General features: G+C 42.4%; 1 protein-coding gene across 3 annotated transcripts in view; it reads right to left on the bottom strand.

Annotated features, from left to right (window-relative positions):
- ARHGAP35 (Rho GTPase activating protein 35) overlaps positions 1-12,846 on the bottom strand; it is a 136,115-nt gene that overhangs the window by 85,349 nt on the left and 37,920 nt on the right. The gene's annotated exons all lie outside the window — the stretch shown is intronic.

Below are 12,846 nucleotides of genomic sequence, written 5' to 3'. Positions count from 1 at the left end.
CATCATAATTGACAAAGAATGGTTATGTAAACATTACAGATTAAGGGAGGCTTAAAAGAGCCGAAACCGGTTTGGCTCAGTGGATAGAGCGTCAGTCTGCGGACTGAAAGGTCCCAGGTTCGATTCCGGTCAAGGGCATGTACATTGGTTGTGGGCACATCCCGGGTGGGCAGCTGGTCGATGTATCTCTCATCGATGTTTCTAGCTCTCTATCCCTCTCCCTTTCTCTCTGTGAAAAATCAATAAAATATATTTTTTTAAAAAAAGGGGAGGCTTAAAAGAGACATCGTAACTAAATGCAATTATCTGACCCTAGACTGAATTGTGCACCAGAGAGGGGTAAAGGGGGATGCTATACAGGACCTTACTAGATCAATTAACAACACTGGACTATAACGGATTAAATAAAAGAAGTTTACTTATGTAAATTTATGAAGTTGATTTAACATTCATGTGAGAGAACAGCCATGCTCTTAGGAAAAACACTCTGAAATATTTTTGGGGAAAAGGTCATAATGTATGTGACTTGCCCAGAAAAAAACTCTTTATATAGAGAGTAAGAATGTAAATGAGGAGGTAAAAAATCAATAATAGATGAATTTGGGCAAAGTATATAGGATATTTCTTTGTGCTATTTAATTTTTGCAACTTTCTACAAGTCTGTAATTATTTCCAAATAAAAAGGTTTTTATTTTTTAAAGTATTTTTTTTTATTGGTTTCAGGGAGGAAGGGAGAGAGATAGAAACATCAATGATTAGAAAGAATCATTGATCGGCTGCCTCTTGCACGCCCCTCACTGGGATTGAGCCCGCAACCTGGGCATGTGCCCTTGGCCCGAATCGAACCCAGGACCCTTTAGCCCGCAGGCTGACGCTCTATCCACTGAGCCACACCAGCTAGAGCATAAAAAGTTTTTTATTGTGTGAATATGGGGTGGTTTCCCTGACAAGAAAATAAGCCAGTATGGCTCAGTGGTTGAGCACTGACCTAAAACCAGGAGGTCACAGTTCAATTCCGGTCAGGGCACATACATGCCCAGGTTTCGGACTCGATCCCCAGTGGGAGGTGTGCAGGAGGCAGCCAATCAATGATTCTTTCTCATCATTGATGTTTTGCTCTCTCCCTCTCCCTCTCCCTCCCTCTCTGAAATCAATAAAAATATATTAAGAAGAAAAAAAAAGAACATAAGCTCTGTGAGGACAAAGTCCAACTGTGTTGTTCAACTCTTTTTATTTTATTTTAATCCTCACCCGAGGATATTTTTCCACTGATTTTTAGACAGAATGGAAGAGAGGGAAAGTCAGAGAAATATCGATGTGAGAGAAACACATCGATTGGTTGCCTCCTGCATGCACCCTGACCAGGGCCCGGGCCAGGGAGAAGCCTGTAAACAAGGTACGTGCCCTTGACTGGAATCGAACCCAGGACCCTTTGGTCCACAGGCCGACGCTCTGTCCACTGAGCCAAACGGGCTAGAGCCTATCTTGTTCACTTCTGCATCCTCAGTCTATGACACAGTGCTTGACACAAATATTTACTGAACAAGTGAATAAATGAATGACTATTAGAGCATATTAAAGAGTCTTCAAATCCAGCCTTTTAGATTTAGGAAAACCTTTGTGAAGGAAGTTCCATCTCAGGTGAGACCTGAAGCAGAGGGAATGAAATGTGCAAAGACTCCTCTCTCTCCAGAAAAAAAGGCATGGCCAATGGGGAACCAGCTGAAACAAAGTGTGAGTGGGGGAGAGATGGGAGAAATGCACTAGCTGGTGAGCAGAAGCCAGATCAAACCACTTTCAAAGAGTTTAGATTTTTCCCCTGAAGGTTGTGGAAGCACCAGACTGTGGCTAAAAAGTGGCACTGTACAGGACCTAAAGTTTGAATAGATGAAGTAATACAATGTTATGATGTCTTACAAATTCTTTAGAAACTTTCCAGCTGAAATAAGTCAAATGTGTAGTCTTTGGCTGCCTCTACAGAAATGGTCTTCTGACTACTGTTTATACTGCACGGCCATCTACTTAGATGCACAAATATGACTTTGCAACTGCTGAACCTGCAACCAAATGAAGAGTCCCCTGAGATCACCCAAAGAGGAGAATTTAAAATAAACAGAGCAATTTTCTTTTGAATCTCATTTATGTCTGGTAGGTGCCCAATATTTCCACAACCTTACTATGTTTTTGTGGCCTCTCTCATAAGAAATGTCACCGGAAGTCAGACCACCAAACGTTATTCTGACTGAGACTAGGGGGCGATGAATGGGAGAGCACAGTTGTCCCCTATGACAACTTCTCAGACCTTTCCAAAACACCATATCTTCCTCTGATAACCCAGAAAGTCAAACCTCCTATGGAAACAAAACGTGGCTGGATATGGTATGTAAAAATTCTGACCATTTTCAAAAGAGAAATCTCAGCAACTGCGAGCAATGGCCTCCGGATAACCTTAGTGGCATGCTCCTAAGAAGCTAAGTTCCAGACTCCAGCAGGCATCCATGGGAGAGACAAGACAAAACAAATCTTCCCCTTTCCCGTCCCCTTCCCCTTCCCCACCCCCACCTCCCTAGGGAATTGCTTATCTAAGTAAAATGACAAGATGTTTATGAATATCTAAATAAAGTATGTTTACACATATCCTCTGAAATACCTGCAAAGGAAAGCTGGGAAATCTAACTGCTTTGCACATTACTCTGTAGTGCACATACACAATTTTGTTTCAACCCATGGAGGCCTGGGTTGTTAAAACGGAGACTCAGATGGGAATGCTGATGAAGGTTTCAAGGGTGCTGCTCCCAATACAGGGCCCTTCTCTATCAATTCCTCATCCCAGGATCTGGCAGCACTCAAGGCCACCCACTGGACCAATCTTGAAACACAACTTGGTGACACAGGTCCTACTTCAAGTGACTGCCGCATGCACCTGGCAAATCAGTCCACGTATTCTCTGTAAAGTGGGCCAAATAATCTCCCTTCACAGAAATCTGAGGAAAACACAACCTGATTTGCTCTTAAATCTCAAGAAATAAAGATATTGTCTCAATTTTGAACTATTATCCATTCAATACCTGCTTAGTTACAATTTTTTAATGGCATGTTACTTTATTTAGTCCATTCAAGTTAGTCTCAGTTATCTGAAGGAAGCTAAAGAAAATAACATTCTCAACTCAAGAATGTAGCAACTGATATTTTAAACCTATAATGCTAACTAACTTTTAAAAAGCCACACAAAAAAAAAAAAAAAAAAAGAAGAAGAAGAAAGAAAGAAAGAAAGGAAGGAAGGAAAGTAAAAGCTGGCATGGGAGTGGTTAATTTTTGGACACCTGGTAACTTTCCACTTGTTAGAAACCTAATAGGTTTCCTGGTATAAGTATGCTCTTCTTACACGTCTGTCTTTGATGTCTGGATAATGCAGTTTTACTAGTTCCTCAATTGGACTGAATTACACAGTAAACAAAGACTGTTATAAATCTAAAAACGTCTTAAACACTTGGTTTAAAGGAAATAACCTTAAGTGCTTGGTCACAAACACATTCAACTTTTCTAAGAGGTGGGTAAAAAAAAATTAGCTGAGTCACTAAATTTAATGATCTGAAGGCCACAAAGAAAGAGAAAGTAGAAGACAACGCATGTCTTTAATTTTAATCTGATGGGAACTGGTGTTCTTAGTGGGCAACTAAGTTTCTCAAACAGCAAAATCTGAATGTCCATTCTAATAATCTGCCAATACTAATCCTTTTAAAACCGAAGAGTTACCGAAGAGGGGGCAAAAATACTCTTTAATACAGTAACTCCTTTTATTTTTCAGCTTTATTTACAGAGCTACTTGTATCAGAAAAATAAAAATAAAAAAATTTAATTTTTTGAGAGGGGGCCATTGAATCGAGAGAAACACATCAACTGGCCGACAACGCTGGGGCTGGGAAACGAACCTGAAACCCAAGTATGTCCCCTTAACGGGGACTGGAACCCAACACAGAACTTAACAGTTAATTTTATGCCATAAGTCAACTACTTCAGAAAGAAAAATAATTCTAGAGTACTTTCAATTCTTTGTCACAAATATATGTCATGAAAATATAATACAAACATATGAGAGCTTTTTAGAACCTGTCACCAGATTCCCAGAGTTGTTTATTTGATGTGTTTAATTAACCAAGACACCAATTCCCCAAAGGGCGCCTCAACTGGAAGGCAGGAGGAGGGTGTTTTTAACACCTCTACAAAACACCCAGGGCAGAAGTGGTAACATCCCCAAGACAGTACACATTTCACAGGACAGAAATGCCTGTGACCCAGCATTACTATGGCTGCTAAAGTGCATACATACTGTCAACAACTCTATCAGTGTTTCACTCTCTACTCTTCAACCCCATGCCCCACCACCCAGCCCAAGAGGAAATGTTTCTGGGTTCTGTGATCTGGAATGCTCCATGATACACACACACAGGTCCACCACCATTATCCTTAATCAAACTTCCATCTATCTCTCCCTATGAGTATGGTCAACAAATTCTGAAAATGCATTTATTTCCCAACAACATATATAGAGCACCACCAAACTAATAATACTATAGTATTATATAATAATCATAAGTATTTGTAAACAAAATATAAATATTATAAATAAAATATTATATTATATAATAATTGTATTATATAATATAATAATATAATAAGAAATAATTTCATAGGGAGCTGTTAGCAAAGGGAAGAAAACATTGTTACCATAATTTTTTTTATTAATCCTCACACGTTTTCCATTAATTTTTTGAGAGGGGGCCACTGAAGCGAGAGAAACACATCAACTGGCTGACAACGCTGGGGCTGGGAAACGAACCTGAAACCCAAGTATGTCCCCTTAACGGGGATTGGAACCCAAGATCCTTTCATGTGTGGGCTGGTGCTCTAACCACAGAGCACATCGGAGAGGGTAACAACACCTTACGTTTCTGAATGGGGTTTCAAAGCTATGAATTACACTCAGTAGTTGGTTAAATGTCTGCAGTAGGTTGATAAGTGGTAAGATTCAGAGCTACAGGAGAAAAGGAAGGGCTCTAACTAGGAAACATTTTCTCTGTAAGAGACTCCTAAAGGAGAATTTTCTAGACGAATTTATTTTCCAAATGAGCCAGGAAGGATTGAATATAAAAGCTCAAGAACCGCTCAATTTAAACAAAATATTCTCTGAAGTCCCAACATTTTCATTTTCATATCAATAAACATTAAAGTAAATTTTCTTAAGGTTTTTGTTTGTTTTTCCTTTAAAGGTGTTAGACACGTTAGAGAAGAAAATTTGGAAGTGGAGTGCAAGGTCCTTATTCATCCAATTCATTCATCTGTGAAATCCAGATGAATTTATAAAACCTTTAAGTGAGTGATGTGCACAAGTGACATTTTAGGGTAAATAGAAATGATCATCTTTATGAACCTAACCTATGTAGTCTTCATTTCCTCTGTGTGACTTCTGTGAGGCAATGAATGCCCTTATTCTGCTCATCTCTTCACCACATGAGAAGTGTCTTATGAAAGGACATCAAACTCAACAAACTCTACTACTAAACAGAAGAGAACTGATGCTCCCAATTACAGAGCAGCTAAATCTTCTCCTTCCTTCACGATATTTTAAAGGATTTAACATTTTTGGATTATTCTAGTCTCTAATCTTTAGAATTGAGAACTGAGCTGTCCATCAACCAAATCAAAAACAGATTTATAGAGCTAAGATGATGTGTTGAAACAAAGAATGAATGGGACACTATACTTGCTGTTGAGAATCTTATAATGGATTTGAGATGTAATACTTTTTACTTAAAAATAACTAAACCAGCCGAAACCGGTTTGGCTCAGTGGATAGAGCGTCGGCCTGTGGACTGAGGGGTCCCAGGTTCGATTCCGGTCGGGGGCATGTGCCTTGGTTGCGGGCACATCACCAGTGGGGGGTGTGCAGGAGGCGGCTGATCGATGTTTCTCTCTCATCGATGTTTCTAGCTCTCTATCCCTCTCTCTTCCTCTCTGTGAAAAATCAATAAAATATATATTTTTTAAAAATAAATAACTAAACCACAAGACAATAGATGGCGCAGACCATTTCCTGGGGCCCAGAGAAAGGAAGAGATTCAGCTCTCGGGTGGTTGGGGAAGGTATCAGAAGTAAAGTAGAATTGGTACATAAAAGATTGGCAAGGCTTGGAGAGATGGCCCAAGTCTAAAAACCTGAAAGGGCATGAATAATGGTGACCAAAATGGAAAAGCAACAGATACGTTTTGGGACAGACTGAAAGAAATAGTTTTCATGCAAGGGAGGTAGAAAATAATCTTTTATCCCACCAGTGTTATTTACTGTATTAACACTGCTATCTCAACTTTTCACCCAACAAATCAACACAGTCTAAGAAGTGGATCATTTTACATGAAAGCTCTAGCCCTAGCCGGTTTGGTTCAGTAGACAGAGCATAGGCCTGTGGACTGAAGGAAGGGTCCCGGGTTCAATCCAGTCAAGGGCACATGCCCAGGTTGCAGGCTCGATTCCCAGTAGGGGACGTGCAGGAGGCAGCCGATCAATGATTCTCTCTCATCATTGATGTTTCTCTCTCTCCCTCTCCCTTCCTCTCTGAAATCAATAAAAATATATTGATTTACAAAGGAAGCAGAGCACACCTACTTCTGTTTAGTGTGGGAGGGAAGCTTTCCTCATAGCCCCGGAATCTCCCTCTATCCCTAGGGCTCGGGTTACAGGAAATCTCTGAAATGGGTCATCTGGATCTTTGGAAAGACTGATTTAAGTGTTGAACCATCTGGTATTGAAACATGGAATCTCACACAACAGATGGGCTATTCTTGGACACTGGGTATATGTGTGCATTCAGCTCTCACTATACCTTCTGCCAACTCAATGAACAGCACTCTCCAGAGAGCCCAATGAGGCAAACACAAGGGCTCAAAAACAATTTTCAAGGACTGATAACTCAGATGTTTAGTTTGAAAATAATCTGACATACAGAAAGTTTTTTAAGTATTTTTTTTGTTAATCCTCACCTGAAGGTATTTTTTCCATTGATTTTTAGAGAGTGAAAGAGAGGGAGAGAAGAGAGAAAGAGAGAGAAACGATTAGCTGCCTCCCACATGTGCCCTGACCAGGCTGGGAATGAACCTGCAATGCAGGTATGTGCCCTTGACTGGAAATTGAACCTGCGACCCTTTGGTGGGCGGCTGACACTCTAACCACTGAGAAACACCAGCCAGGGTATGGCTTACACTTAGTTTTTTAAAAAGCAACTAGAAGACTCTGACTCTTTTTTACATGCCATTTGTCATTTTTGCAAATGTCATTTCCTGCTCCTTGGGATTCATTTGCCCCTGTCCCCAAGCCCTGGAAAAGTCACCTCTGAATTCCAGCCGAAAAACAGAACTCGGCAGCTATCTTACCACCCTAGCCAGCCCCCATGGAACAAAGCAAGCAGCCCACTCTTCACCCTGACACAGTTCTCATGCTCTGAGGTGTGCAGAACTCTACAAGCCGGTCCCAAAGAAACACAATTTCTAAGCCAAGTTATTCACAGCATGAAATCAAATTCCCCTGATGAATGCAGGGGGCTGCTTTCAGCAAAAGCACTTCCTTGAACTTTATCCTCACCAGCTTTCTATCAGGTAGCTCTGGAGTTCTAATCAAGCTATCTGATCAAAGCAACTAGAAACAAAGATAAAACCAAAGGCTGAGAAATCTTTCTCACTGATTCAGCACAATTTCTCTGGGTTACCTATATTAAGAAAAACAACAAGGAAACAGGATTTCTGATAAGCTGTAAAAATATTCCACAACAAAGAAAATGCAACACCAAAGCCAATTTGAAATTGAAGGCACTCCAATAAACCTCAGTCTCACAGGCTGTGTACCATTAATACTGTGAGCTAAGATTCTTACCAAACCAAGATACAAAAACACAGCCGGGCCCTAGCTAGTTTGCCTCAGTGGATAGAGCGTCTGCCCGTGGACTGAAGGGTCCCAGGTTCGATTCCAGTCAAGAGCACATACCTCAGTTGCAGGCTTGACCCCCTGGCCCTGGTGGGGGCCCATGTGGGAGGCAACCAATTGATGTGTCTCTCTCATATTGATCTTTCTCTCTTTCTCTCCCCCTCCCTCCCACTCTCTCTAAAAACCAATGGAAAAGTGTGAGGATTAAAAAAAGAAAGAAAGAAACACAGCCAGGTCTTACCTTTGAATTTCCTGGTATTCAGACCAATTTTATATTTATTTTTGAAATGGTAAAGAAAACATAAAATTATATCAGTTGTTATTTCTGAGCACTTATGATCTACTCAGTTTTTTTTTAACTTTTCAGTAGAAAAATAGTTCTTTTTGAAAGAATGTTCACCATGAAAATTTCTCTGAATATGAAAGAGTGGTGGCACTGTCCAGACAAATGTGCTTTGCAGAGGACAGCGCTGAAGAAACAGGCATTTCTGTCAATTGGGAAAAATAGGTCAGATTATTTTCAAGTCCAACAGTAAGCCTTACTATTCTAATCCCCGATGGCATTCTAAGATGGCATGAGGATTTCAGCCCATTATTTCTAATTATTCCTCATGACTCATTTGCATTATTCTATAAATTGTCAGTTCTAAAACAAGCAACTATCTATACTAATAAAAGGGTAATATGCTAATTAGACCAGACATCTTCAGGACATCCATCCAGACGGCCTTCCAGACAAAGCCACGGTGGGGGGCCGAGGCAGAGGTGGTTAGGGGTGACCAGGCCAGCAGGGGAAGGTAGTTAGGGGCAACCGGCCGGCAGGGGAGGGCAGTTAGGGGCGACGAGGCCGGTAGGCAGAGGCGGTTAGGGACGATCAGGCAGGGAGTGGAGCAGTTAGGGGCGATCAAGCAGGCAGGGGAGCAGTTAGGGGTGATCAGGCAGGCAGGCAAGTGAGCGATTAGGAGCCAGCAGTCCAGGATTATGAGAGGGATGTCCCGGATTGGAGAGGGTGCAGGCCAGGCTGAGGGACCCCTCACCTGGCCTCTAGTCCAATATAATAAAAGCCTAATATGCTAAGTGTCTGGTCGTCCAGTTGGCATTTCAACTAATCAAAGCGTAATATGCTAATGATATGCTAAGGCTGCTCAACTGCTCGCTATGACGTGCACTGACTACTAGGGGGCAGACAGTCGAATGGTTGACCAGTTGCTATGATATGCACTGACCACCAGGGGGCAGAGGCTCCGACTGGTAGGTTAGCTTGCTGCTGGGGTCCGGCCGATTGGGACTGAGCAAAACAAGCTGGACATGCCCTGGAGCCCTCCCGTGGTCCCTCCCTGGCTGGCCAACCTCCCACATCCCTCCCTGGCCCCGATTGTGCACCAGTGGGGTCCCTCGGCCTGGCCTGCACCCTCTTGCAATCTGGGACCCCTTGGGGGATGTCAGAGAGCCGGTTTTGGCCCAACAGCGGAATGACCGGTTGCTATGACATGCACTGACCACCAGGGGGCAGACACTCAACTCAGGAGCTGCCCCCTGGTGGTCAGTGCGCTCCCATAGAGGGAGCGCTGCTCAACCAGAAGCCGGGCTCATGGCTGGTGAGTGCAGCAGCGGTAGTGGGAGCCTCTCCCGCCTCTGCGGCAGCACTAAGGATATCCGACTGATGGCTTCCCTGTGGGGAGCGGGCCTAAGCCATCAGTCGGACATCCCCCAAGGGCTCCCAGACTGCAAAAGGGCGCGGGCCAGGCTGAGGGACACCCCTACAAGTGCACAAATTTCATGCACCGGGCCTCTAGTAAGTAATAAAAGTTATGCCACCTGTACTGGTGATAAGAATAATGGTCATACAGAAACAAAACAAACAAAGGCAACTTCTAAATCCAGCAAATTTTAGTAGGGAACAATTTGGACCCACAGATTAAAGAACTAATTCAGGATTCACACAAGCCAAAGCAATACTCAGATTACTCCTTTCCATTTTCTGGCCTCCACGTTTACTTACACACTTGCCTCCTTTATTTAAAAACAGAAGTCTGAGAGAAATGAAAAAAAAAAAATGAAAAAAAAGAATAGTTACAGGACAGAACACGGAAAGGGACCCGGATCACCGCTAAACTGTGCCCTAGGTCCAACTAATCATATGAGAAAATCTGCAAATTTAGGTATGTATAACTGAGGAGATGAATATATGTTAATATATCTAACTAGATTAACAAGCTAGATTTTTCTGGATGAAAAGATGGTATATATAGGCACTATTAACAAAGTTATTATGAAAAATGTTTCTTAATCAAATATTTATCACCTTGATTTTTTAAAATATGTTTTTATTGATTTTAGAGAGAGGAAGAGAGAGAGAGAGATAGAAACATAGATGAGAGAGAAACTTCAGATGAGATGGGATGCCTCCTGCATGCCCCCCAACTAGGGATCGAGCCCACAACTCGGGCATGTGCCCTGATTGGGAAATGAACCAGACCTCCTGGTGCAAGGGTTGATGCTTAGCCTCTGAGCCATGCTAGCTGGCTGATCATCTCGATGTTTTAAAAACATATTTCAGGTTCCTACTGTGAGGCTAGGAAAGGAGATATGATAAAAAGAACGCAAGTGGAGTTTGCCTTCTATTTTTTGACTTAGGTTGGTTACATGAGTTTTCACCTCATAAGTTTTCATACTGTAAATGCTTTATACACTTTACAGTTTTTTAAAAGGATAGAATTCAGAAAAATGAAGAAACCCAAGCTCACACGGCTAGCAAGCAGAGCTAGGATTTGAACATGGCCCTCTCTCAACCTCTAGGGATCACCCACAGAGATCCACTCTTCTCCTTTCTACACTAGGCCTCTGCCTGGGGTCTTATCAAACAGGTGACTCTAACCCTCCCTGGAACAAGTGAGAAGAAACATTGAAAAGCAATGCCCCGGCCCTGGATGTAACTGGCAGTTTTTCAGCACTAAGGCATCAGACCTTCCAGCCTTAAAACAGAGCAATTCAATTTGATGTTTTATATACTGGGATCCCACATAAAAAGAAATTTTTTTTTAATATCTATAGTTTTAAAAGCTCAAAAACGTCATGGTTCAAAAAGCCGTTTAATAGTAAGACATTTGGTGATCTGATTCCCAAGATTCTGCCAAGAGACAAGAGTCAAATAGAGCCTCCTAGTCTGTCCCCAGACTCTTCTCCCCTCATTCAGGAAACTTGCCCAGATCAATGCCTGCTGAGACAGAAAGGAAATGACTCAGCAAGTGAGAGATGGAGCATGGTCCAGAACCCAGGTCCCCTGGCACCACCTCCAGCCATTCACGCCTCCAGTATGCTCTTCCCATTCTATCATGCTGTCCTGGCCAGACAACTGGAAAAGAGCAGAAGGCAGGTACAGAGGGAGAGGTTGGGGACAAATCTGTGGAGAGCCCTGTCACACTGAGAGTCTGGACTTTATCATCGGAGAAACCCTCAGGATTCTGAGCAAGAATAGCATAGTCACGTCTGGGCTGAGAAGGGGACTTCTGAAAGTTACCCTTGTGTTCTCACCCTCCCTCCTGCTATTTTATTTTTAAAATATATTTTAATTGATTTCAGAGAGGAAGGGAGAGGGAGAGAGAGATAGAAACATCAACGATGAGAATCACTCATCAGCTGCCTCCTGCATGCCTCCTACCAGGGATTGAGCCCGCAACCCAGAAATCAAACCATGACTTCCTGGTTCATAGGTCGATGCTCTACCACTGAGCCACACTGGCTGGGCTGTCTGCTATTTTATGCTCACCCCACTAGGTAAATGTTTCCCACGCAAAGGTTACTTCAAACCTAGTCATAATAAGCACCATGAAAAACAACTGCTTACGATGGAAACACGAACACAGTGGTGGTGTGAAATGCCCTTTGAAAAGCCTTGTCAGGGCCCATCTTTGTAATTTAGCGGTGGCTCACAGGAAACGCCAGAGAGCCAGATGCTTTCTGACTGTGCTCAAGGCCATAATTTCCTTCCCATACTTAAACGGATGACCCTGTGTCTTACTGTCAAGGGAGTCTGCCAAGGGGAAAGGGCAGATAAATAAGAAGCAAAATCTGAAGAAAATGGGTCAATTAGAAAAAAAAAATTCCTAAGATTCTTCTTGGAATTAACAACTAAAGGAACCTGCAGATGAACTGCACTGCTGCCCCTTGAAGGCGGAGCTGAGGAGAGCTGGCAGCCAGCTCCTTCAGGGAACAGATGTGAAGCCGAAGAGAAGGGAAGCTGCTGTCAGACTGGTGCTCTAGCTAGGCCTCTCCCACTCCACCCCACCCGGGCAGAGATGATAAGATTAATCAAGACCCTAGAATCCAAATGACTGGGAAGGTGACAAAAAGGAGGGACATTCAGCCAGTACCATTTATTACAGCTACAATCCACACCATATGCATATTTTCATGAACTTCTGCTCTATGTTCTATATAATACCTATCTACCACCCACTACTTCAAGATAAATTTCAAACTATACAAGTAACATGTCCTGCTGGGGAATCCAAAAATAACTAAGAAACACTTGCGATCATATAAGGAATTTAGAACAAATGGCATTTTCTATAAAATGCTAGCTTCATGATTTTCCCTACGATAACAGACCAAAATAGAAACCAGTTCTTCCTTTCTTATCAACCACCATTCCTTGAAAGTTCTTGGCCAGTAATGTTCATGAAGATCAGAGTTAACTTCTTATCACTACACTTTAGCCCTCAGACTTCGAAGGAAAACAGGTCTAGCCTCCTCTTTCATGACAGCTGTCCTCTCTACTACAGGAAATCACCTGGACCTCATGTATTTGGCTGCTGTTCAGAAAACCATGTCTGGGTTCAGATGATCAAAAATATACTCCCATTAGGATAG

Source organism: Cnephaeus nilssonii, assembly GCF_951640355.1.
Source record: "Cnephaeus nilssonii genome assembly, chromosome: 20".
Taxonomy (NCBI): Eukaryota; Metazoa; Chordata; class Mammalia; order Chiroptera; family Vespertilionidae; genus Cnephaeus; species Cnephaeus nilssonii.
This window is presented reverse-complemented; position numbering and strand designations above follow the sequence as displayed.